At 32.8% G+C, this 27,259-nt stretch overlaps 2 long non-coding RNA genes across 2 annotated transcripts in view; one reads left to right on the forward strand and one right to left on the reverse strand.

The window, feature by feature from the left end:
* LOC127705433 (uncharacterized) overlaps positions 1-27,259 on the forward strand; it is a 231,272-nt gene that overhangs the window by 21,082 nt on the left and 182,931 nt on the right. The window lies entirely within an intron of this gene.
* Positions 19,866-24,388, reverse strand: LOC127705432 (uncharacterized). Its single transcript, XR_007983877.1, has 3 exons — positions 24,250-24,388; positions 20,837-20,943; positions 19,866-20,243 (listed from the first exon to the last, which is right to left on the reverse strand). It is a non-coding gene; the product is annotated as an uncharacterized LOC127705432 (long non-coding RNA).

Consider the following 27,259-nt stretch of genomic DNA (forward strand, 5'->3'; position numbering starts at 1 on the left):
AAAACATATACTCAACCAAAATTACCCAAACATTAATATTCATAACTAAAGGACTTCACAAATAAAACATAAAGTAGTATGTTTTTTTCTATATAGATCAAACTTCAGGGCTCGACAATAACGCTTGTCCGAGTGTCCGGTACCAGAGGAAAAAAAGGTCGAACAAGTAAAAACCAATTCAAGCTTGTCCGACGGGACGAGTAAAATCATTTTGTAGAAAATATATTAAATCCAACTTTGATGATCAAAGTAATAAACAAAAAACAAGAAAAGAAGATAAAAACAAATATTAATATGTCATGTTTACTTGCGATCGATAATTTAAAACTGGTTCTTTGTCAGATACTTTATAACAGATAAAAGGCGTACTATTCTCGGAAACCAGTCTTACCAATCGGAATCAGCGGTGCACAAAGCGCACTTTGTAAATGTATATAAGGTAACAATGCAGTTCGGCACCGGTAAGGAAACGAATCGGCTGGAGACATTTCCGAAATAAGACAAACAAGTACCTCGTTTCCCTGTAACGTAATACTGTTGCTTTATAATAAATATAATGAACAATTTTGTTTAGCAAAAATTTTTGAAAATAGAAATGCAGAATTTATAATTGACCATAGAATTCAAAAAGTCATACTTGATCATATTTCGACAAACAATATTTGATTGTGTTTGAATAAACTTTTTATATATTAAAAACGAAGCTGATTGTAGTAAGGCAATAATAATAATAAACAATATTTTATCAAAATAAAAGGCCAGGATACAAACCAAATGAGTGTAGACTGACAGGCCTACCAGACTATGCCTAAAGTGCAGAGTCTGATGAGACTTTGGCATTGATGAAAACTAGAACCTACGTCCTGTGACTAGACATGGCTAGATCAAGTTGTTCTCGACTCATATTTGTGAAAAGGATATCAAGAGACATAAATCAAATTATGTTGTATTGTTTTAATTATTGTTCATTGAATCAACCTAAAATGCAATAAGGTTAATATAATATTATTTTTTTTTGACAAGTTACAATTCCATTCGGACAAGTAAGTTTTGGTATGTACTTGTCCTATTGGGCAAGTTGAAAAAAAAGTTATTGTAGAGGCCTGAACTTCAAAAATATTAACCATTAACAACGGAGATTTTCAACGTTTCCAGTTTTCAGCGTTTTTTCACTAAAAATCACTCATTTCACCTCAAAATCACTTCAATACGAATAATAATAACTAGAGGACTACATAATACTCTATTAAGATAAGGTTTCCTGTCTTCAACAAGCTTTAGGTTAGGTCTAAAAATGTAACCATAAATAACAATTTTTCTTCTTTTCCAGTTTTCAGCATTTTTTTCTCTAAAAACCACATATTTCACCCCAAAATAACCTTTTCCGCAAACTATATCAATGTATAGTTTTAGTAGGTTGTTAGTACAAGTCTATATTATAATTTGCACTAAAAAAACCTTGTGTTGCAATTAGTTGCAGGTTGAGCGATTTTAGAGCTAAATTGACTAGGCTATGATACTCGAGCTTTTATTAGTTAGTATGTTTCATTGTGACGTCGAGAAAATTGTGTTTGTTAAAAACTGGCTTTATGTAAAAAAATGGTTGTATTGCGTTTTATAAAAGAAACATGAAGTATTTATATATCCATGGAGTGGTTGAGTTTAAACGTCTTGTCCCTTAGAAATGCCTTATTCATACTTACTGTCTTAACTTCTTACGTGTTTTTCAACAAACAATCGACATTCCAAAGAGAACCAACTTCTTCTAGTCGACTTGTTCCTTTATTCATATGAGACAGACTTCATACAGGAGAACTTTATGCTTTAACTGCACATTCAGCTTTATAGATTTTATCCTCTCCTCATTAAATAATCTAAAATTTGGTGACTATATGTTGAACGCATATACTCCATCGAACTTGAAATAAAAAATGACTTTGCCATTTGATAAAGGACTTTCCAATTTGAATTTTCCTTGGAGTTCGGTAATTTTGTTATTTTACTTTTTGACTGCTTTGGAATATCTATCTCAAAACATCAATCAATATTTAAAATTTGATAGTTTCACATGATCACTTTCAGTTATTAATATCAATTTCTGCAACTAATTATTTAAAATATGTATTTCTTATTACAAATTGGGTATCAAAATCCTAATTATATTTCAAACACACATGTCAGTATTTCTGGCACAAATTTCACCCTAAAGAAGGTTCTCCAAACTAGTGTTCTTCTGCAGATTGTAATAAATACAAGCTTCTGTTTTAGTTTGTCTTTATCTGTGGTCAAATGGTTTGATTACCATTGTTACAGATAAAAGTGTCATTCCTAGTTATCATACTTGGTAATCTCCAACAGCATGGATACTGAGATGAGAAGGTTTTGTAATATATCAAATGGATTAATTAATATCAAGAAATGGTATGGTGCAATCTGGTATCTTCTGAATTTTAAGACGACGGCTCAAGTTTTCCTATAACGGTCCTGACACGGTTTTATTTGTATTTATACATAAATGGTTTATTTTCAAAATGATATGCAGCGGCCGGATTCAGGTTTCTAATATCCCTATCCCTTTGGTCGAAAAATAAATATCATGCAATTGTTCGCTTTGCTACGTACGGCGCAATGTTTACCATTACGAACAATTATGACACCCCCTTTTCAAGATGTCACCAACCGTGTTTTATTTTTTTCAGAATTGGCTTAGATAGTAGAAGAACAAAATGTTTTCTGGTCTATTCGTCCGTCCGCTCTGTATCAGTTTATGTTTTTGGTTGAAATACATGTAGTTTACCATCCGGAAGCTGTGGTCAGTCACATCAACTTGACCTTAATAAAAACAAATGGTATCCATCCATGACACACAATCAGTACATGTACAACATAAAACACACAAAAAGCAAAGGAACAGCGCTTTTCTTGCTGTTCTTGATCTCAAAGCACACATTTTCATTATGATGTGAACTTCTTAAACATGTTGTTGTTGAGAATAGTATTGAGTGAACTTTTTAAACATGTCGTTTTTGAAAAATAGAATTGAGTTACCTTTTTAAACATGCTGTTTTTGAAAATAGTATTGAGTACCTAGTAAAATGGATAGATATCACAAAGAGAACAACGGTACATTTAAAGGTCAAATGTTTGTTAATTCTGAATAAAAAGTGAAAGAATTTATAGTCATTCTGAAAATGTAAAATACAAATTAGAGTAGCGTATATATACATGACAGAAACTTAACGTGATGCATTATATTTTGTTGGCTTTCAGTCAAACTGTGAATACTCTCCGATCGTTACTTTGTGCCTTTTGTCTTTACGTTATTTTTGCAGTGTGCTAGTGGCCGATCTGGGAAGCCAAACAATTTTCAAACTGCAAATTACAGTTTTTTCTTATGCTATGCTGCTACCTCACTGTCCCAGGTTATTGGAGGATTGATCACTCACAAACATGTTTACTCGGGAGTTTCTCGCTGCATTGAAGACCCATTGGTGGCCTTCGGCTGTTGTCTGCTCTATGGTCGGGTTGTTGTCTCTTTGACACATTCCCCATTTCCATTCTCAATTTTATTACTCCACTACATTCTATCTGAGCCTGTCCAAGGTCAAGAGCTCATTAAGTGGTTGTTGTTGGTTGCTGTCAGCCATTTTTGTTTTTCATTTTTTAGTTTGTCTTAAATCAGGCTTTTGGTTTATTCGTAAGAATTGTTTCACAATTTGTCATGTCGGGACATTTCATAGCTTCATTGACTATACGTAATGAGTTTATCTCATTGTTGAAGGCCGTACGATGACATATAGTTGCCTAAATCCACGTCATTTGGACTTTGGTGGAAAGTTGTCGCACCGATTATCATAACACATCTTCTTATTTTATATCATATTGCCAGATTGTTTCAGGTCTGTAAAAACAGGTGACTGTTTTGTCAAAAATATTTATAACTTTGTATTTTGACTGACTAGGCCTGCCATACATATTTCCCGAGCAAGGTAAACAATTTACACATTATACTTCAATTAAACATAGATGGGCTACTGTAACTACAAGGTTATAAGTACAGGTACATCAACGTTCACCTCTAAAGGTCGAAATAATTTTTAAAAAAAAGGACTGCAAGTGTGCATTTTCCGCAATCCCTGCTAGTCGAGACACCCAAACCTCATAATGGTCGTCAACTTCATATCACCATACTCAGTATTATAGATCAGTATCAGTTACATTCGCATGCTTGTCTTAAGGGGGAATTAGTTGAGATGACCGTATATTTCAATGTAGCATTCTACCCAAGGGTGAATAGGGTGTAGCAAAATGGTCACCTGGGTCTTATCCCGACCGGCAGTAAAACCCTTGCCAAACTTGGGTGTCCAATTTGGCTACGCGGGATGTATAAATACAAAGCCACGTCCGAACAGAATGGGGACGTTATATCCAATGCCCTGTCTGGAGAGAGTGCGACGACTATTGCATGTCGAAGATCACAACTCTGCATTCAAGTCTTCATTTCTATCCCTATCCAATATACCCTTCTTTTACAGAGGTATTATACATTTCCCAACCTTCATCCTTGTCGATCCATATTGCAGGACCTACCTATTGTATTAATTATTAACTTGTTATCGGCCTGAACATGCATACATACTTGCAACTGGACGTAGAGAAAACTTATTGTATTAGTTATAATAATTGATGTGTTCTCGGCATGAATATGCATAAATATTTGCAATTGGACGTAAAGCAAACCTATTGTATTAATTATTTATTTATTCTCGACCTGAACATGCATAAATATTTGCCACTGGACGTAAAGCAACTGAACATGCATAAATATTTGCCACTGGACGTAAAGCAAACCTATTGTATTAATTATTTATATGTTTTCGGCTTGAACATGAATAAAAATTTTCACTGGACGTAAAACAAAGCTATTGTATTAATTATTAATTTGCTCTCGGCGTGAACATCCATAAATATTTGCCACTTGACGTAAAGCAAACCTATTGTATTAATTATTAATTTGTTCTCGGCGTGAACATGCAAAACTATTTGCAACTGGATGTAAAGCAAACCTATTGTATTAATTATTAATTTGTTCTTGGCGTGAACATGCATAAAAATTTTGCAACTGGACGTAAAGCAAACATATTGTATTAATTATTAATTTGTTCTTGGCGTGAACATGCATAAAAATTTTGCAACTGGACGTAAAGCAAACATATTGTATTAATTATTAATTTGTTCTTGGCGTGAACATGCATAAAAATTTTGCAACTGGACGTAAAGCAAACCTATTGTATTAATTATTAATTTGTTCTCGGCGTGAACATCCATAAATATTTGCCACTGGACGGTAAGCAAACCTATTGAATTAATTATTAATTTGTTATCGGCGTGAACATCCATAACTATTTGCCACTGGACGTAAAGCAAACCTATTGTATTAATTTCAATTAGTTCTCGGCGTGAACATTCATAACTTTTTGCCACTGGACGTAAAGAAACCTATTGTATTAATTATTTATTTGTTCTCGTCGTGAAAATCCGTAACTATTTGCCACTGGACGTAAAAAAAATTTATTGTATTAATTATTAATTTGTTCTCGGCGTGAACATCCATAACTATTTGCCACTGGACGTAAAACAAATTAATTGTATTAATTATTAATTTGTTCTCGGCGTGAACATCCATAAATATTTGCCACTGGACGGTAAGCAAACCTATTGAATTAATTATTAATTTGTTATCGGCGTGAACATCCATAACTATTTGCCACTGGACGTAAAGCAAACCTATTGTATTAATTTCAATTAGTTCTCGGCGTGAACATTCATAACTTTTTGCCACTGGACGTAAAGAAACCTATTGTATTAATTATTTATTTGTTCTCGGCGTGAACATCCATAACTATTTGCCACTGGACGTAAAACAAATTTATTGTATTAATTATTAATTTGTTCTCGGCGTGAACATCCATAACTATTTGCCACTGGACGTAAAACAAATTTATTGTATTAATCATTAATTTGTTCTCGGCGTGAACATCCATAAATATTTGCCACTGGACGTAAAGCAAACAATTATCAATCAGTCTGTGTAGTATTTTATAGACTGCTTGTTCGTATTTTGTCGTTTTTTTAATATTTTTTGAAATTATTTAGTCGGTATCTCATCAAATGATGAATTTGGATTGTCCCTTTTATATCTACCGCCGCTTTTTTACTTTAAATTAAAAATATTTAGACCTTAATTTCTACTTCGCACAAACCTCCTTGAAATTCGTCGTATACTCATATCGCAAAGTCCTAGGTACTTTATTCATAGGATTTGCACCACGTGACTTTTGCCCTTTAAAAAAAATACTTCCCTCATTTGTAGAGATAATACCAAATTTGCATATAATCAATCAAATTGAGAATGGAAACGGGGAATGCGTAAAAGAGACAACAACCCGACCTAAGAGCAGAAAACAGCCTAAGGCCACCAATGGGTCTTCAACACAGTGAGAAAATCCCGCACCCGGAGGCGGGCTTCAGCTGGCCCCTAAACAATAATGTTTACTAGTTCAGCGAATATGAACGTCGCACTTAACTCCGAAACATATAAATGAACCAAAATAAAAAAAAAACAAAAAAAAAAAACATACAAGACTAACGAAGGCCAGTGGTTCATGACTTTGGACAGGCCCAAAAATGTGACGGAGTTAAACATGTTTTGTGAGATCTCAACTCTCCCCTATACATCTAGCCAATGTGGAATAAACAAACACACAGCAATATGCACATATAACTCAGTTAAAATGAAGTCCGTTTCCGATGTAAGAATAGGTAACAGAAGAAACTCATCAAAATGACAATGATCAACATAAATTAACAAAGGACTGACTACTAGCAGTAACTGACATGCCAGCTCCAGACCTCAATTAAACTGATTGAAAGATTATGTCTTCATCATATGAAAATCAAGCAAATCTGTTTCCCGTCCTGTACTAACGTGACCTAGAAAACTTCCTTTGGTGGATATTTACAAAAATGTTGTGTAATTATTGTTGGGAAAATTCGTAAAATTTGACATTTTACGAAATGTAAAGGATGCAATCATGTTTTTCAAAATAAATTGGCCGAAAACTCAAGACAATAGGCGAGATAAAAGCTATTTACCCTTAAAATTCAACCTGCAAATCTCTTCTGGTATCTTCATTTCTATTTTGAATCTTGCTTTTTTACGAATTTCCGTTATTAAATATAGCAATTATACTACGGTTACGCTTCCGATTTTCAAACTGAAAAGGCCGAAAGTGTTTAGTTAATGTTCTCTTATATACAAACCGAAGACAAAAATCATGTGCAATTCACCTATTTGCGGACAAATTATTGATGTAACTTAGGAATTGGCATAATTGCACATTTATTTTTGGGGCGTGTAAAATCCTAATAAAATAGCTGCCGTCATTGATAAGGCAACATGGCCGCTATGTAAATAGCAAAGTACCAAAAATGTTGCCGTATGTTAAATTATTTAACGAAAAATGTCATCATTGTTACAGTAAGTGTTGTCGAATATGTCAATTAATTGAAATTAAGACGGATCTTTATTGAGTTTGACCATAAACTGTGAAACATAACAATACAGAATATTGCTCTTACAATATGTGTCATTATTCAGTATTGGTACATGTATTTTCATCACTAGGAGTTAAAGTTAAATTGTTTTGTAAAATTAATCAATGAATGAATTTTTAAAGATGAATTTTAAAGTTCCCATGGAATGACCTCCACAAAGGACAATTGCTATAATTGTTTCTATTCAACATGTTCAATGGGACAGTACACTTTGCAAAATTTAGATAGACTGGTAAACTATAACTTATTTGGGAAAAGGTTTGATTGCCTTCGCAACAATCTTTGCTATATTTAAAATTGAGATTGGAAATGGGGAATGTGTCAAAGAGACAACAACTCGACCACAGAGCAGACAACAGCCGAAGGCCACCAATGGGTCTTCAATGCAATTGAATCGATTCTCTTAATTTGTAGTGTTTTTCCTAAACTATGTGATCTAACTGTATCTACATATACGGGTGATTGACATGTTCCAAAGAGGTATGCAGCTTGTAGAACAACAGCGGGAGGATTTTGAAAATGAATAACTTGGCCTGGTAAAAACTGAAAATAGAATACTTCGCACATGGCAGGATGAAAATGAATATTCTGCAACATAAAATGCAGGATAGTTGGGGAAACAAATGTGTACAAAAGTGAAAAAAATAAGCTTTCGTAGCAACAGACGAAAATTATTGATCAATCCGGAAAATTTAAAAATTTTACTGTAATGGAACGAAGCAAGAAATAAAACAATTGTTTCGATATATGAAAAATACAAGTCGCTTGGTAAGTAATATATATTATTAACTTTATAAAAGGGGGAATTATATTTTTTTTTTCTTTGGTGTTATGACATTTGTACAGCGAAAAAGCATTATTTGTTCGACAATTCAAACGGAAACCATTGTCTTTATTGCTTGGCAATACAGTCTTTCTTAAAAAAAAAAAGAAGAATCAGGATAGAATATTATATAATTATATCTCATATAATTGTGCGTTTAAACGTATTCTGGTACTAGTATTTCAAACAAATAAATGGAAAAAAGTAGTAAAAGAGAGGCGAACGATATCAGAGGGACATAAGTCGAAAATAAACTGACAACACCATGGCTAAAAAAGAAAAAGACCAATAGACAAACAATAGAACACAAAACACAACATAGAAAAAAAATGACTGCATGAGCAACACGAAATGTTTCTGCGTAAAACCTTTAAGAATATTTAAGATAGAAAATTGTATAGAAAATCCCCAATTGGCTACAACACACGATTACTATCAAATGATGTTTTAACAAACTAAAGTTTGTATTATAACCAACTTGAAGGTAAATAATGACCTGACACAGACCATCATTTTATGCCTTGAATCACTTTTCGAAACTTGGTATCGTCCGGGTTTTTCTTCAAAAGAATGTCCTATCGTTCGGAAAGGAAACAACTCCATAAAGGTATATATAAATAAGAAGATGTGGTATGAGTGCCAATGAGACAACTCTTCATCCAAGTCACAATGTATAAAAAGTTAACAATTACAATCAAAGTACGGCATTCAACACGGAGCCTTGGCTCACACCGAACAGCAAGCTATAAAGGGCCCCAAAATGACTAGTGTAAAACAATTCAAACAGGAAAATCAAGGGTATAATCTATATAAAAAACGAGAAACGAGAAACACTTATGAACCACACCAACAAAAAGTAAAATCACAAAATTACTGAACTCCGAGGAAAATTCAAAACGGAAAGTCCCTAATCAAATGGCAAAATCAAATGATAAAACACGTCAAACATATGGACAACAACTGTCATATTCCTGACTTGGTACAGGCATTTTCAAATGTAGAAAATGGTGGATTGAACCTGGTTTTATAGCGCTAAACCTCTCACTTGTATGACAGTCGCATCAACTTCCATTATGTTGACAACAATGAACATATTGTCACAACTAGGGGTATAACAACAACACGAACCCCACCAAAAACTGGGGTTGATTTCAGGTGCTCCAGAAGGGTAAGCAGATCCTGCTCCACATGTGGCACCCGTCGTGCTTATGTTATTACAAAGCCGGTAAATAGTCTAATTCGGTATGTCACATTTGTGAAAAGGGAACGGGATTGTAGTTACGACATAAGGAACATATCCGATATCATCTGTATAACGGATATTCCATAACGGTCAACTAACTCATGATTACGTTCGTAAAATTAACGAAACGACAACTACTGAACAACAGACTCCTGACTTAGGACAGATGCATAAATATGCAACGGGTTTAAACGTTTTAACAGGCGCCAACCTTCACCCGAACCCAAGACAGTTACTTATTTTGTGTTATATCTTTTATTTTGTTTATACATTGTGACTTGGGTGGATGATTGTCTCATTGGCACTCATACCACATCTTCTTATTTATATAAACCTTGGTAAGTAATATATATTATTAACTTTATAAAAGGGGGAATTATGTTTTTTTTTTCTTTGGTGTTATGACATTTATACAGCGAAAAAGCATTATTTGTTCGACAATTCAAACGGAAACCATTGTCTTTATTGCTTGGCAATACAGTCTTTCTTAAAAAAAAAAGAAGAATCAGGATAGAATATTATATAATTATATCTCATATAATTGTGCGTTTAAACGTATTCTGGTACTAGTATTTCAAACAAATAAATGGAAAAAAAGTAGTCAAATTAACGAAACGACAACTACTGAACAACAGACTCCTGACTTAGGACAGATGCATAAATATGCAACGGGTTTAAACGTTTTAACAGGCGCCAACCTTCACCCGAACCCAAGACAGTTACTTATTTTGTGTTATATCTTTTATTTTGTTTATACATTGTGACTTTGGTGGATGATTGTCTCATTGGCACTCATACCACATCTTCTTATTTATATAAACATTGAATTACAGAAATGCATTACAAATTGTGTCAACAGGTCAAATTAACACAAAAGTACGATTTGAGATACATGCTATTTAATACTGTCATGAATGACAGCAGCAATTGCAGGCGGGACACGTTTTTTTTTTTTTAACCCTTTACGATTTTTCATTGCAGATAACATCTTTATGTGACTTGCAGCAAATAAATGTCCAGCCGGAGTTTGCAAAGGACCATTTAATTAAATAGAAAATATTTTGTTTAATAAAACTGTGTAGAAGTGTGGTGTAGAGATTCGAAAAGTCAAAACTGTCAACGGAATTGATATATTACAGAAGTTACTGATAAATTATTTTATAGTAGCAAGGGAGCTAGATAAAAGCACTGGAATTGGTTGTAGAACACTTACTACAGACAGAGATGAAACGAGATTTGACGGTTTTTATGTTGTTTGGGTAGTCAAAACATAGTAAGGACCTTTAAGGTTGTTCGCTACTCTTGTTTTTGACTTTTTGTCAGATATTCGGAATCCTCTAGTTTTATCCATGTAGTACCAATGAAAAAAAATTCCCACTAACCCTTACTTTTCTGTTCATATTTTTATTACATATAGTTTAACTAGTCATTAATGAAAATCTTATAAAATCCTTGTTATTTTTCATAGTGTTCGAAAGAAAAAAGGTGCCAATGTTAAATGTATGAAAAATCTAGAGAGAATCATTTCCCGCCAAACTTTCAATTGATTATATCTCAAAAACAAAGTCACGGACCTATCATTTTGTTCTGCTTTTTAAGTTCAGTTATTTATATACTATCAAAAAATTCGATTCGATTAAAAATCTAGTTATTTTTAAAAGAGGAGCGAACATCCTTAAATGTTCAGATGAAAAATTGAGCTAACTTGTGGAAATGATATGATTGTTTACTATTTGAATCTCTGTGGAGCCATCGAAACTGAATGTAGAAGATTTTATAATTTCATTATTAAAAACTTCTGTATAGTATTTACGTCATATCACCATACATTGTTGGCTGCTTTGTATGCCGGCTACGAACACAAACCACTTTGTAGGTACCGAAAGTTTGTTTCTTATTCTAGAAATGGGCAAATTTTTGTAACACTTTTATTAATTTCTAATTTATTTTTCAAGTGTTCTCAAATTTTATGTTGTTTCTGGACTGTTTAATGTGGTTGGAATTTTATAAATTTAATGTTGTGTGTGTGTTTTCCTAAATATTAGTACATACTCATTGTAAATCAAACTTTTCAATTTCTTAGGTTTTCGGAAGCAGTATAGACTCTCCGGTGTTCATTTAAATAATGTCCATCTCTTGTATACAACACTTTAGTTCAAGTAAAAAGATAAATGAAACTTTATTGTTGTCATGCAATGTCACATGAAAAAGAGTGCAAAAAAGCTCTGTCATTCACAGATGATCTGACAGTATTTTAATTAAAAATAAACAACATTTTATTTTTTACTTTTTTCATAGGGAGATATATTTTTCTGGAAGGAGAAAGGAGAAGAGGGGTGGGAGAAAGGAGTAGATGATTGAGAGGAAGGGAATACTTACCCCAGCCCCCCTCCCCCTTTTCTGGTATAGGCAGTAGGGACCGGTCAGTTCGAATGGTTGTGGGGTTAAGCAAACTCATCATATAATTTTGTATGCCATAGTTTATAGAGGAATGGGTTGGTAAACAGAAAAATCCCACTCGGCTTGCTTACCATAAATGTTTTGATAAATTAGTATACAAATGTTTTGATAAATTAGTATACTAATATTGTTATTATCCGAAAATTGGTTAGAAATCAAAATTCTCCCTGAATTATCTGGATTTTCGTAGACTAAATATTTTTAAAGGATAGACGGATCTGATTGCCCGTGGGTTTATCAACAAGATTCTTTATCAACACTCGTTTGTAAGGGTTGTGGTAAAAAAATATGCAATGTTCTACAATATAACTTGAAAATATCCCCTATTATATAAATGTGGTAAGCAGAACAATCATTTTAAAATGTATGATTGGCTATCGTTATGACTATTGACCATGACTGTAAGTCAGAACTTCATCTCAGTCGACATTTCAGATAATCTGATCACACTAAAGCAGATATCAACTTCGTGACTGACTAATCTAACCCGGACCCGACATTAGATAATTACCTGTATTCAATCTTTAACAATAAAAGGGAACAAACATCACATTAAAAGGGTAAAGGGGTAGACAATCCATTTCAATGAAAGAAGGTAGGACCTGATATATTTTTGATGATTTAAAATCAAATATGTTTATAAATACCGTGAGAGTATTTGAAGATATACATCAACGAATAGTTTTTTGTGTATGATAAAACTTAACTGATAAAAAAAACCGCCTTTACTATCTTTCATCGGTGATGGCTTGCTAGAAATAACAGTGTATTTAGTAAAAATCAAAAGAAGAGAGGAATTCTTCCCGTTTGAAGGAAAACACACTTGATAAAATTGACCTCCTCTTTGTTCATATTGAAAACAGATGGACAGATACTGATGAAAAGTACAAAACACTTGTCTTGAATGTATACATATGGAAAATTACCCACAGTCCTGAAGCTTAACACGGAAGTTTCCGGTTTCATCGTTATCAAGTTTACCTAGAAATGAATGAAGTGAATTATATACATATTTTGATAAGATTAAAGAGAATTAGGTGATACACCAAAAAGGACATTGAAAATAACTGATCAACAAAGATGAATATTATAAAATGATCTCTTTATTTATTATTCATATTGATATGGTAATATGCCAAAGTTTTCTTATTTATATTACCAAAGATGTGATTAATATGCCAAGTAATTTCTAAAAAATATGTTTTGTTTTGTTTTGTTTTATATTTTAATTATGAATGTAATTGGGTAAATAATAAACAAAATGACCAATGATAAAAGTCTTATAATTTGATAAATGTTGTTGAACAACTTGTGGATAAAAGAAACTGTATATCCAAATTTTCACGAGTTAAAGTTCCATACAAATTGACGCCATACAAATTTTAGAAACTGGTAGAAATATTAATGAAAAAACAAACTTAGAATTGAAACTTTCTGAAGAAATGTTTATATTAGATAGAAACAACAACAACATCAAACCTCAATAATTAAAACTCGAATATATTCGAGACATGATTAATAAAGATATATTTCCAAAATGTATTTTTTGATTGCAGTACAACCTAAATAATCATTAGTTAAATCAAATAAATGTTCATATTATGTAATGTTCAATTAAGTTATGGAAATTAGAAATTTTATGTTTTTGGGAGAAAACATTGGTCAATCGAACCTAAATTTACTTGTAAATATCTTTTTTGTTTTGGCAAAATGGTCCTTCTGGAAAAAAGAATCAAAATCAAATATGATGGGATAAAAATGTCATCTACAGATATTTTGAAACTTTGGAAATCAGACATGATAACCAATCTGAAATCTCTACCCAGCTATTTATCTAATAATGCAAAAGAAAAAAAAATAAACACATTGATTAATTATATATGATTATAACAAACCTCATAGATGAGAACAGTCACGATGTTATGTGGTCTGCCTTTTATGTCTCTTTAATTTGTATTAGGTAATTCATAGTTCAGAGTCGTGCCAAATACCAATGAGGTCATTAGTGTTTCGAATATCTAAAATTTTAGCTAGGAGTTGTTAAATTTTATTCAGCTTTAAAACTTGCATGTAACATGGACACCAAACATTAAAATAAATGACAAAAAGCCGCAAGATGGTGAATATAAAAAAGAAGATGTGGTATGATTGCCAATGAGACAACTCTCCACAAGAGACCAAATGACACAGAAATTAACAACTATAGGTCACCGTACGGCCTTCAAAAATGAGCAAAGCCCTAACTAACGGCCTAATTTATGTACAAAAAATGAACGAAAAACAAATATGTAACACATAAACAAACGATAACCAGTGAATTACAGGCTCCTGACTTGGGACAGGCACATACATACAGAATGTGGCGGGGTTAAACCTGTTAGCGGGATCCCAACCCTCCCCCTAACCTAGGACAGTGGTGTAACAGTACAACATAAGAACGAACTATACAAATCAGTTGAAAGAGGCTTAACTCATCAGATGGATAAAAATACAAATACTACAAATACAAGTGGACGTGGCCGGGTACTTGTACATCCAAACAGCAAAAAGACACTAAGTACAGATCTGAGAGTACTCGCAGTTACTGACAGTTAGTTCAAATCCACTAACAACTAATAAAAACAATCATGCATCTAAGACTAAATTAAGATTTCACTGGTGACAGTAGTATGCTAACACACAATGTTAATTGAACCTGCTTTGATACTATAACTGCCCTTGAATTTTTACTACATAACATTTTTGTTCGTTATTGAGATTCCGTATATCGCCAAGCTATCGGAATTCCAATGGGGACTAACTGTGCGCCACTTATTGCGGACCTGTTTCTATATTATTTTGAGTTACAATTTATGACTAAAATCAGCAAAGACCAATCGAAACAAGATCTGTTACAAAAATTTAATAACACTTTTTGTGTACACTAAAGAGATTTATCCGACTGAACTGACTTTAAATAAAGCTACTACTAAGAATGAACACTGCCCTTTCCTGGATCGTGATATATTTATCTCTAACGGGAAGCTTAATACAAAAAATTACGATAAAAGAGATGAATTTTCGTTTCCTTTTGTTAATCATCCTTTTTTAGATGATGACCTTCCCTTGTCACCATCTTATGGTGTTTATACATGTCCACTTGTTCGATCTCTCATGTATGTAACAACGTTTTTGATGTTAAAGAAAGAAATCTCTGTAAAACAGAAAAATAATTACACCAGGGTTTTCGATATCACAAACTTGTCAAAACATTTACTTAATTTTATCATCGGTACAAGGACATCATTCGTAAATATATTTCAACATGTAGACATCTCATACGTTCAGGTATTTCGCATCCAATCTTTTATGAAAATATTCTTTACAATGCACAGAAATGTCGGCATTCACCTCAAAAGCTAACCAAACCTTTAGACAGACTTATTTAGAAGGGATATATATACAATACTGTTCTCAGGTTATTAAAGATGGCATATTTTGGTATTCATATTGATTCACTCATAGGGTCTTTGCATCTGAAATAAACACAATCATTCTAGAACCAAGTGTTGGCAGAAACGGGTTATGTTATTCTCATATATTTTATGATGGTATGATACTAAACCCCTAACGGGAGGGATTGTACTTGATTTTCATATAGTGAAGACATAATCTTTCAATCAGTTTAATTGAGGTCTGGAGTTGGCATGTTAGTAACTGTTAGCAGTCCTTTATTAATTTATGTACCATTTTCATTTTGCCTACTTTCTTTTGTTACCTATTCTGACATCGGATCAGACTTCTTTTAAACTGAGTTTTACTGTGGGTATTGCTGTGTGTTTGTTTTTTCTACATTGGCTAGAGGTGTAGGGGGATGGTTGACATCTCACTAAACATGTTTAACCCCGCTGCATTTTTGCGCCTGTCCCAAGTAAGGAGCCTCTGTTCTTTTCTAGTCTTTTTAATTTTAGTTTGTTTATACGTCTTGTAGTTTAGTATGACGTCCATTTACCCTGAACTAGTACGGCTTTTTGTTTAGGGACCAGCTGAAGTCCGCCTGCGGGTGCGGGATTTTCTCGCTGTGTTGAAGACCCATTGGTGGCCTTGCGCTGTTTTATGCTCTTTGGTCGGGTTGTTGTCTGTCTCTTTGACATATTCCCCATTTCCATTCTCAATTTTATTAACAATTACATTTGCGTCTTAATGAATGAACTAAAATTGCCTTTGACCTTTTTATTTGTAATATATATATGGCTTTATCAACGACAAAATACAAGTCAAGTACCATTCTGTATAGTCTCTGAATTTCTGTTAATGGACTCGTACTCCATTTCAATTATAGCAAGTTTGCCAGGTGAAAGTAAAATATTCGTATTTTATTAATATCAACTAAAAATTACAATAACAGAAAGTATCGGAAAAACATTTTATCGAGACATTCAATGAAGTTGATTTATGTATTTATACGTCATTATAACGTTAATACACATTGTCTGGTATCAATGTTAAGTATCACCAATTTATGTGTTTATGAAGAAGGAAACAAATGACACCAACTCAAGCCAAGACCTATCAAAGAACTAAACGAGGTTATTTTCTTTTTAAGTTAGTGTTATTTGGTGTTTTATGTTTGATTTATTATATTTGCTGTAAATGCTAAACAGTTCAAATTTAAACTACTGTATGCAAGAATGTCAACTTTCTTTAGATGTGTCAATGTCTTTATTTGCATGGTTTATATGTACAGTATTTTTTGTCAAACAGTTTGGGAAATTCAAACTGTTACAAACATACAGCTGTCATATCGAATATTTCCCGTCACAGACTTTTCAAACCAGTTCGCATTGGAAAAGATGAAAAGGAGTAAAGATCATTTCTAAAACTTTCCTTCAATAACACAGGTTTCGATGCGATCAACTTGGGAGATATCCTTCATCATAAATCAGTTTACTCGAAAATACCTCCCTATTTCATAGATCAAATTGTTCCTTTCATTTCTTATACCTTTACAAGATCAGTTGCATCTCAATTTTTTAATTTCAAACACGTGTTGCAGGATATCAATATTGACGACTTCAACTCTAAACTTCCTGGTTGCACATGTGGTAGTTTCATTCATATATAATCCTACTGGCCACTTTATAATTCGTGACCTAAACATTGTCAAAAACACTTCTTCTTATACATAGGCCCGAAATATAGGGACCCTTATCCATCAATTGGAAAACAGGCAATGGGTTAATCGCGAGAAAGAAAACGTAGATACTCTTCCAAATGGATTAAGGCAGTGAGGTTGTTGATAGAAATCAGAATAAAAAAAAAAAGAAAAAAAAAAAAAAAAAAAAACTGAATGGGTCTATGAATACCCATGCTATATCAAACTGTTAAAACCCAAAATGTTGCAAAACACTTGTCCAACCTTCATATCAAATATGTTATTGACCCCTTAAATAAAACCCTAAACGTTTCAGCGTGTAAACCACTTTACATTAACAGCTTGATTAATGTATTAGGTAATGACAAACTACTTGAAACTCAACATATACCCCACAACCGACACTTACCAAGGGGGAAATCCTATATAATCATAGGTCTGATGATGTATGTTCCTTTCATTGGAATTTCAAACAAAGATGAATAACTGGATCTTCCTTCACTGTATTGGATATATAAACTACAAATAACTACAAATAACGTTATATTGCTGGGTCTCCCAGGTGATCCTTGAAACCTCTTTCTAAAATATTAACATAAATGTTATCAGCAATCGAAGCCGGTTTTCAAACTTTTTCTAGAAATTGCGTGAATCGGATGTCGATACTAAATAGACCCACAGATCTTTTATGGTACAAACAATCTAAGACGCTTTCGTCTTGCAATAGTATTCAAACATTTGACTTTTGTACACTTTACACAAGATTCCAAACTAAAAGACAAATTAACAGAGTTTGGTTCTGCTTTGTTTCATAAAAAATAATGACCAACGTAGATACAATTATCTTGTCTTAGGGAGGGCTAAATCGTCTCTTGTAAAAACACACTCTGATTTAAACAAGACATTATCTAAAACTGACACTATGAAGATGATTGATTTTTTGATTGACAACATTTATGTCACGTTTGAAAGACGTGTTTTTCAACAAATAATCGGCATTCCTATGGGAAGAAACTGTGCTCCTCTTCTTGCCGACTTGTTATTTATTCATACGAGGCTGACTTCATACAGAAATTTCTTAGGAAAGATAGAAGAGAAGTTATCAGTTTCTTTTACTTCACTTTCCGCTATATAGATGATGTACTCTCAATTTGTAATTCAAAATTTGGTGATAATGTTGAAAGTATATATCCGATCGAACTTGAAAAAAGGACACAACAGACACAGATAAGACTCCGTCATATCTTAACTTATTTCTGGAAATTGACAATGAAGGTCAGTTGAAAACAAAACTTTACGACAAAAGAGAAGATTTCGGCTTCCCAATTATGAACATTCCAGTAGCGCCTTCATACATGTATATACCGAATTAGACTTATTACCAAGTTTTTACTTGCATTAAGAACACGACAGTTGCCACATGTGAAGAAGGATATGCTTACCATTCCGGAGCACCTGTGATCGTCCCCAGTTTTTGGTGGGGTTCGTGTTGCTCAGTCTTTAGATTTTTATGTTGTGCTTTATGTACTCTTGTTTGTCTGTTTGTCTTTTTCTGTTTTAGTCATGGCGTTGTCAGTTTATTTTCGACTAATGAGTTTGAATGTCCCTTTGGTATCTTTTGCCTCTATTTCACCGTACAGCTTTCAACAATGATCAAAATCAATACCGTGCAGTAAGCTATAAAAGGCCCCAACATGTCAAAATGTAAAAAAATACAAACAAGATAAGCCACGGCCTGATTAATGTACAAATCAATGAACAAAAAACAAATAAGATAGACACTAACATCAGTCATTGAATTTCAAGTTCCTGACTTAGGACAGGCACATACAGTAAGGCGGAGTGAAACATGTTTGCTACATGTGGAGCAGGTTCTGCTTACCTCTCCGGAGAACCTGAGATCATCAACATTGTTCGATAATTGTTTTGTTGCTCAATCTTTAGTTTTCTATGTTGTGTTTTGTGTACTGTTGTTTGTCTGTTGTTCTTTTTTTTAAATCAGGGCGTTGTCAGTTTATTTTCGACTAATGAGTTTGAATGTCCCTTTGGTATCTTTTGCCTCTATTTCACCGTACAGCTTTCAACAATGATCAAAATCAATACCTTGCAGTAAGCTATAAAAGGCCCCAACATGTCAAAATGTAAAAAAAATACAAACAAGATAAGCCACGACCTGATTAATGTACAAATCAATGAACGAAAAACAAATAAGATAGACACTAACATCAATCATTGAATTTCAGGTTCCTGACTTAGGACAGGCACATACAGTAAGGCGGGGTGAAACATGTTTGCTACATGTGGAGCTGGTTCTGCTTACCTCTCCGGAGAACCTGAGATCATCAACATTGTTCGATAATGGTTTTGTTGCTCAGTCTTTAGTTTTCTATGTTATGTTTTGTGTACTGTTGTTTGTCTGTTGTTCCTTTTTTTTAAATCAGGGCGTTGTCAGTTTATATTCGACTAATGAGTTCGAATGTCCCTTTTGTATCTTTTGCCTCTCTTTCTCCGTACAGCCTTCAACAATGATCAAAACCAATACCGTGCAGTAAGATATAAAAGTCCTGACATGACAAAATGTAAAACAATTCAAACGAGATAAGCCAAGGCCTGAATTTATGTACAAAATAATAATCAAAAAACAAATAAGATAGACACTACACATACACATACATTAGGCGGGTTTTAACATGTTTGTGAGTGCTCAACTCTCTCTCTCTCTCTCTCTCTCTCTCTCTCTCTCTCTCTCTCTCTTTATTGAAAAAATAAAAAAAAATGTTATCACCGTTGACAAAGCAAGCTAATAGTGAATAGATGACATAAGATTGAAACATATCACATGACGGTACAACATTCTTGGAGAAGTTCACAAGTGTCTTCAGCATCTCCTGCGACCTTTACAGCTTCAGCAATACCTTCAGCTCCAGCCATTTTAGCAGCACCTTCCAATATATCACCACTCTGAACTAAAATAAAAACAATACTTATCATTGACCGGATATCTACATGTACAGTGCTTTAAAACGTGACCGATAATTATTATCCGGCAGAATATAGATGAACAAAGGATAAAATTAAGAACTATTTCAAACCAAGAACGATACTCACAGAATGTTTAGGAAATGCTATACTCACAATAGGAGAAATAGTATACGCAGTGGGGAAACATACTTTATAACATGCAAACGTATGTTTACAAGGCATCATTGTTTTGCAAATAGTAAGGGAATTATAATATCAACATTTCAAGTACAAAGTTGTCACAGTTTCTGATTTCAACTCAATTAAATTGCCAAGACGGTGTAAACAAATTTTTGTTAATAAGTCAACGTTCACTAAAAAAATGAAAAGTTCATGGAAAAAACCCAAAACTAATTCACTAGTCACTAGTATATACAACATTTCATATCGAACCATAGGTAACCTGACGTAACCCAACAAAATGCGAGAGTGATCTCAGGTGGTCTGGAAATGTAAGTAGATCATGCTCCGAATGGGCATATGTTATATTGTTTCACATGTTAGCGCAGATCCGATGATGACTCAGATGAATACATACTACTTTCTAATGCATCCGATGAAATTCCTGTCTTCTCAGCTACCTTATCTGAAATATTCTTCTTGGCGTCTTCAATTTGTGACTTGCAACAACTAAACATTTTGCAACTAGAAAATTAAACAAGCAAATTTGAATAATACATCGCATAAGAGTGGATTAAAATGAGTCATAATAATTGGCTAAAAAAAAAAAAACGTATGGTCTTTTAGCGAACCCTTGATAATTTCTATTGTTTTTAGTGGCCAAAATACAGTAAATATCAGATATTCCATACAGTGTCAATTTAATGTATATCACTTGGATTTTTCCCACAATCAGGGTACATTTATGGATGAATGTAAGTTCATTTTTTTTGTGAACATTATAAAAGCTTGTACATGTACCATCTTTATCTAGAGTGTAACAGCAATATGTGACCAAGGTCTGAAAAGTCATTTTTATTGGGTACAAAATAAAAATTGAGAAAGGAAATGGTGAATGTGTCAAAGAGACAACAACCTAACCAAAGAGCAGAAAACAGCACAAGTCCACCAAAGGGTCTTCAACACAGCGAGAAAATCCTGCACCCGCAGGCGGGCTTCAGCTGGCCCCAAAAATGTGTACTAGTTCAGTGAAAATGGACGTCATACTAAACTCCAAAACATATAAATGAACTAAAATTAAAAATCATACAAGACTTACAAAGACCAGAGGCTCCTGACTTGGACAGGCGCAAAAATGCGGCGAAGTTCAACATGTTTAGTGAGATCTCAACCCTCCCCCATACTTCTAGCAAATGTAGAAAAAACAGTAATACGCACAGTAAAACTCAGTTTAAAAGAAGTCCGAGGCCGATGTCAGAATAGGTAACAAAAGAAATTAAGTAAAATGACAATGATACATAAATTAACAAAGGACTACTAGCAGTTACTGACATGCCAGCTCCGGACCTCAATTAAACTGATTGAAAGATTATGTCTTCATCATATGAAAATCAAGCACGATCCCTCCCGTTAGGGGTTGTTAGGCTGTTTAATCCTTGCGTTTTTTTAGTTTAAAAAACACATACCAAGTGTTGATATTTTTTCTATATTTAGCTTTTTATTGTAAAAACGTATGACAAAATGCTGAACTCCAAAGCAAATTAAAAACTGACAAACAAATATTTAAAAACCAACACACCGAGTTGAAAACAAGTGATATATTCCTGACTTAGTACACTCATTTTCCGACGTAAGTGTGGGGCTAAACCGTCTTTTTTTTGGCTAGCTAAACCTCTTTTGTTTTGCTAGCTAAACCCCAAACCTATATGACAAAGACGCCATCAAGAAATTTGCTGTAGTTGATATTAAATTGATAAAGACGCGGATAAAAAGTTTGTGAAGTTGATAGTACATGCTGTATATAGTTGTCACTTTATCGATATATTTGTGGACAAATCCGTCTTTTTTATACTGCAGTTACTATTTCAAAAGTGTCTTCTAAAACTTTAAACTTGTGGTGTCAACCCGATATAGTATACAAGTCTTTTTTTATGTGTATATTCATACTTTATTTGGTCTTTTAAACTTTTTTTATTCGGCAGTCACTGAGTCTTTTGTAGACGGAACGCGCACCTTGGGTGCAACATTTCAATCTTGATATCTTTCAAGTGTTTATATCCTTCCGTGTATGTAAATTCTTACCTATGTAGTATAAAAATCCCATGAGGCAACTCCTATTTGGTGGTAGAATTTTTGAATATAAAAGTGATTCTAAAATGTCAAAATACCTCAAATAGCAATTTTTTTTGCATTTTTTCCACATTATTTCGATGTGTAAAAAGTAAGATAACAAAAATAACAAACTCCATGAAAAATTCAAATCGGAAAGTCCCTTATCAAATGGCAAAATCAAAAGCTGAAACACATCAAACGAATGTAAAAAATCTATCACATTCCTGACTTGGTACAGGCATTTCCTTATTTCGAAAATGGTGGATTAAACCTCTCATTTGTATGACAGTCGCATAAAATTCCATTATATTGACAACAATGTGTGAACAAAACAAAGAGATATAATAGGTAAAATGTCGTGAAAAAAGGGGTACAGCAGTCAACAATGTGTTATAATCTCAATCACATTCAAGAACAAACAAATATGTCAACATAGAAAAACAAAATGGCAGATAGACAAGGTAAATAAGCAAAAATGAAAGACAAGAATACAAAAATGACCACAGCACAACACATTGGCAGGATCCATAAGTACAGAGCCACGCCAAAATGATATTACCAAAAAATGTACTTAACAATAAAGGTAAATAATTTACAAAAACACATAAAAGAACACTATAACACATACTTAAGACGATAAACAAAGTCAGTACCTAGAATCTATACTATCATGTATCATTTGTGAAGTTGATGCGGAATATTTATCAACAAGGTCTTGGAATCTTCCGATGAATTTTTTTAGAAACGTTTTTCGTTGTTTTTGTCCCGAAAACAATACACAAAGAAAGGGGAATATAAGTGTGTGCAGTCAAATACATCGTGTAATGTCAACATAAAATAAACAGCATCCAAGTCCCTAGGTTTATTTGTAAATACAAAAAAAGAAAGAAAATGTGGTATGATTGCCAATGAGATATCTCTCCAGAAAAGACCAAATGACACTGAAATCAACAACTATAGGTAATCGTACGGTCTTCAATAATGAAAAAAAACCCATACCGCATAGTCAGCTACAAAAGGTGCTAAATCTCTGTTTTGATATTGAAATAATTAGAATGCCAAAATTAAAAAAAAAAAGACAACATTATCGCGAAGATTAAAAACAATAAATAATATGAACATGATGAATATTACATGAAAATAATAAATGTGAAACATTTTACACACAAATCTCTACCAGTGCATGTTTATATTTTGGGACATTTATATGAGTTTGTACCCATTAAAGATTGCAAAAAAATATAATTTGAATACACTTTTCAAATATATTTCATTTAGATAAGATTTTGTAAGCAACGTAGACCAAACTATGATTTAAATTATATAAAAACAGTACTGTAGTTATAGTTTTGCAGCCAATAATTGGTGATTTGACGGAAGCAAATGCTGTTTTGTATTAGGAAGAAAGGTTAAAAACATCATGGAAAAATAAAATCCTTCGAAAAATAAGAATTGAAGAGACAAACAATTGTAAACAGAACAGTAAACCGACAAAGTTCAGTCTCCTTTATACTTCAATTTAATACAGGTACTCACACTCATTTTTTGCGAATACTGATACGTTTACACTACAATACACTTTTATCGTGTCTAATTACAACATTTTAAATCTCACAAAAAAATAGTTTTACCAATTAAAATCGGAGTATGTAAGAACTAGATTGATACCAATTTTATGAATACAGATGATTAACTAAAACGAATACACATAATTCTTACCGTGCCTGAGCTTATTTAATCTTATTTCATAAGCATACGACTTAAATATCTTGTGCCTGATACGTATGGAGTTAATCAAGTATTTATTCCTTGAAAATGAAAATCAGAATGTTGAATGTGTTAAAAAAGACTAAAAATAAAAATACAATATAAAAATTCCGGAAGAAACCCACTTTCGATAAGTCAGTTCCACGAAAACAATAAACTCCACACAATTCAATAAACTAGATACACTTGATTTTATTTACCGGAAAAGATACCACGAACCCGGACGTTTGTATTCATAATTTAATATAAATATAAACTGTCAGATGGTGGATTTAAATCATGAAATGATATGAAAAAACAAATCGAATGCACTTTCATTTTACTGAACTGAAATTTCAAGTGAATTATTATGATTCTGAATATTATAATTATCCGTTATGTACAAAATAAGGCTACAAGTAAAGTATGTATGTTAATACAGAGTTTCTCGCAAGAACCCTAATTCTAGGCACATCACAATTTACTCTTGAGTGTAATCAATCATCTTTACGTAAAAAATCCAATAATAAACGAGAAATAAACGGGAAAATTCGTTCTTATTACAAAATTATCAACAATTACACACAAAATAAAACAAAACGGAAAACGGCTACCAACTTATATTTCAGATAGTTTATATATATATTAGAAAACAAAACAACATCTGATACAAAAATTTAATTACACTTTTAGATATTTGGGTGATATATTGGCTCTCAATAATGACGACTTCAGTATGTACACTAAAGAGATTTATCCTGCTCAGCTGACTTTAAATAAAGCTTATATTGACAATAAACACTACTCTTTCCTGGATTGTGATATCTATATCTTTAACGGGAAGCTTAATACCAAAACTTACGATAAAAGAGATGAGTTTTCATTTCCTATTATTAATTATCCCTTTTTAGATGGTGATTTTCCCTTGTCACCATCTTATGGTGTTTATACATCTCAACGTGTTCGATTCTCTCGTGTATGTAATAACGTTTTTGATTTTAACGAAAGAAATCTCTGTATTACTGAAAAATAATTACACCGGGGTTTTCGATATCCCAAGTTTGTCAAAACATTTACTAAATGTTATCATCGGTACAAGGACATCATTCGTAAATATAAATAGACATGCAGACATCTTATACGTTCAGATACATGTGTATTTCACATCCAATCTTTTATGGTTATATTCTATACAAAGCACAAACATGTCCTCATTCACTCCAAAAGCTTACCAAACCTTTAATCAGACTTATTGAGTGGGATATAGCTACGTTACTGTTATCAGGTCATTAAAGAAGGCATATTTTAGAATTAATATTGATTCACTCTATAATGTTCTTATAATGTTTTGTAGCAATGCTCAGTATTAGACTGTGTCATGTAGTCATGGAAATATGACAGAAATATACGAAACAAAAGGCTGTGTGTTTTTATCATCCATTTGTGTTAAGCGTTTTATAAAACACTGATAACTTGTACAAAAATTCTGTACAAATTATAATTTGTACAACATTACCATTTGTACACAACATATATATTTTATATCGGTGCAAGCCCTGTGTATCTGTTTTTGGTAATACACTTTTGGCGTTGCTCGATATTTATACATCCCGTCATTGTGTTATTATGCTATGATAATTTTTTGTTTTTGTCTTTTATTTTTTCTAATGTGCTTTGTCTATATGCCATTACGTTTTCTTTGTTGACATAGTTGTTTTATAGTGATTAATACTATAACACAATGTTGACTCCTGTACCTTAATTTTTGACAATTTTACCTAATATATTTGGTTCTTTATTGTCACACATTGTCGTCAATGTAATGGAATTCTATGCGACTGTCATACAAGTAACAAGTTTAGACTGCTATAAAGCCAGGATAATCCACCATTTTCTACTTAAGGAAATGCATGTACGAAGTTGGAAATATGAAAGTTGTTTTTTATTGGTTTGATGTGTTTGAACTTTTGATTTTGCCTTTTGATAAGGGACTTTCCGATTTGAATTTTCCTTAGAATTCAGTATTTTTGTTATTTTACTTTGTACCAGTGTATATCATTACTATTGTAGAATTAATTTATGGATGATTTACCGAATATAGACGTCTGAATTTTAACCAATTGGTTGTCAAGAGGTTTTGTACATGCGTTTTGTTTTGGTTGGTTATCAGCAAGGAATGACGCATCGTTTTTTGTATAAATCGAAGCTTTTCTCGTCCTTGGACGAACCATCTGTAGCTTCAGGTAATCTATGCTCTTTACATATATTGTGTCCCAGTGTGACCTTTTTTTTAAACTTTAATTGTTTTTTTTAACCTTCTTTCACCATGCCTGGTTAAAAGGATGCTGAACGAACTGTGCAAAAACAAACTTTTCTCGTTGAGGTAAGTGGCAATAAAACAATTTCTGCAAGTGCAGTCATCAAAAGTGTTGAGAAGCAAATAGGAAAAGATATTATTGCAGCCTGCACCTTTCTTCTCTTGGCGTCGAGTCTTGCAAAATGTTCGTATTCAAAGTACATGAAGTAGGATTGTTTACAATTTGATTCCGAAAGCATTTTCTTAGTTTGTTAAAAATATTTATTATAAACATAATACTTGCAGCGACCATTATTTTGTCAATCTAAATATAGATTTAACTGAAATTGAGAATGGTCCAGGTTTGTGGATATTCATTAATTAATAACTACATGATGCTGATTTTGTTCAAAGCATTTCCCAGTTAATTGGAGGTGAAAAAAGTTGTAGCCTTTCAATGACGGGCCCCTTATTTGATATGATTATATAAAATAAAAAAATATATAAGTCGAATTTTTCAAACTTCAACGTGAATATGAAAAATTGTCTTCGAAAGCTGTTAATAATGTAATTTGTGATGTTAATAAATTTGAAGAAATAAAACTTTAACTGAAAAGAAAAATATGAAGACAAAATATGTAAAGGTGCACTATTACACTCAATAGCCCAAATGGGCTATAGATAGAG

This window comes from Mytilus californianus, unplaced genomic scaffold (assembly GCF_021869535.1).
Source record: "Mytilus californianus isolate M0D057914Y unplaced genomic scaffold, xbMytCali1.0.p SCAF_6, whole genome shotgun sequence".
Classification (NCBI taxonomy): domain Eukaryota; kingdom Metazoa; phylum Mollusca; class Bivalvia; order Mytilida; family Mytilidae; genus Mytilus; species Mytilus californianus.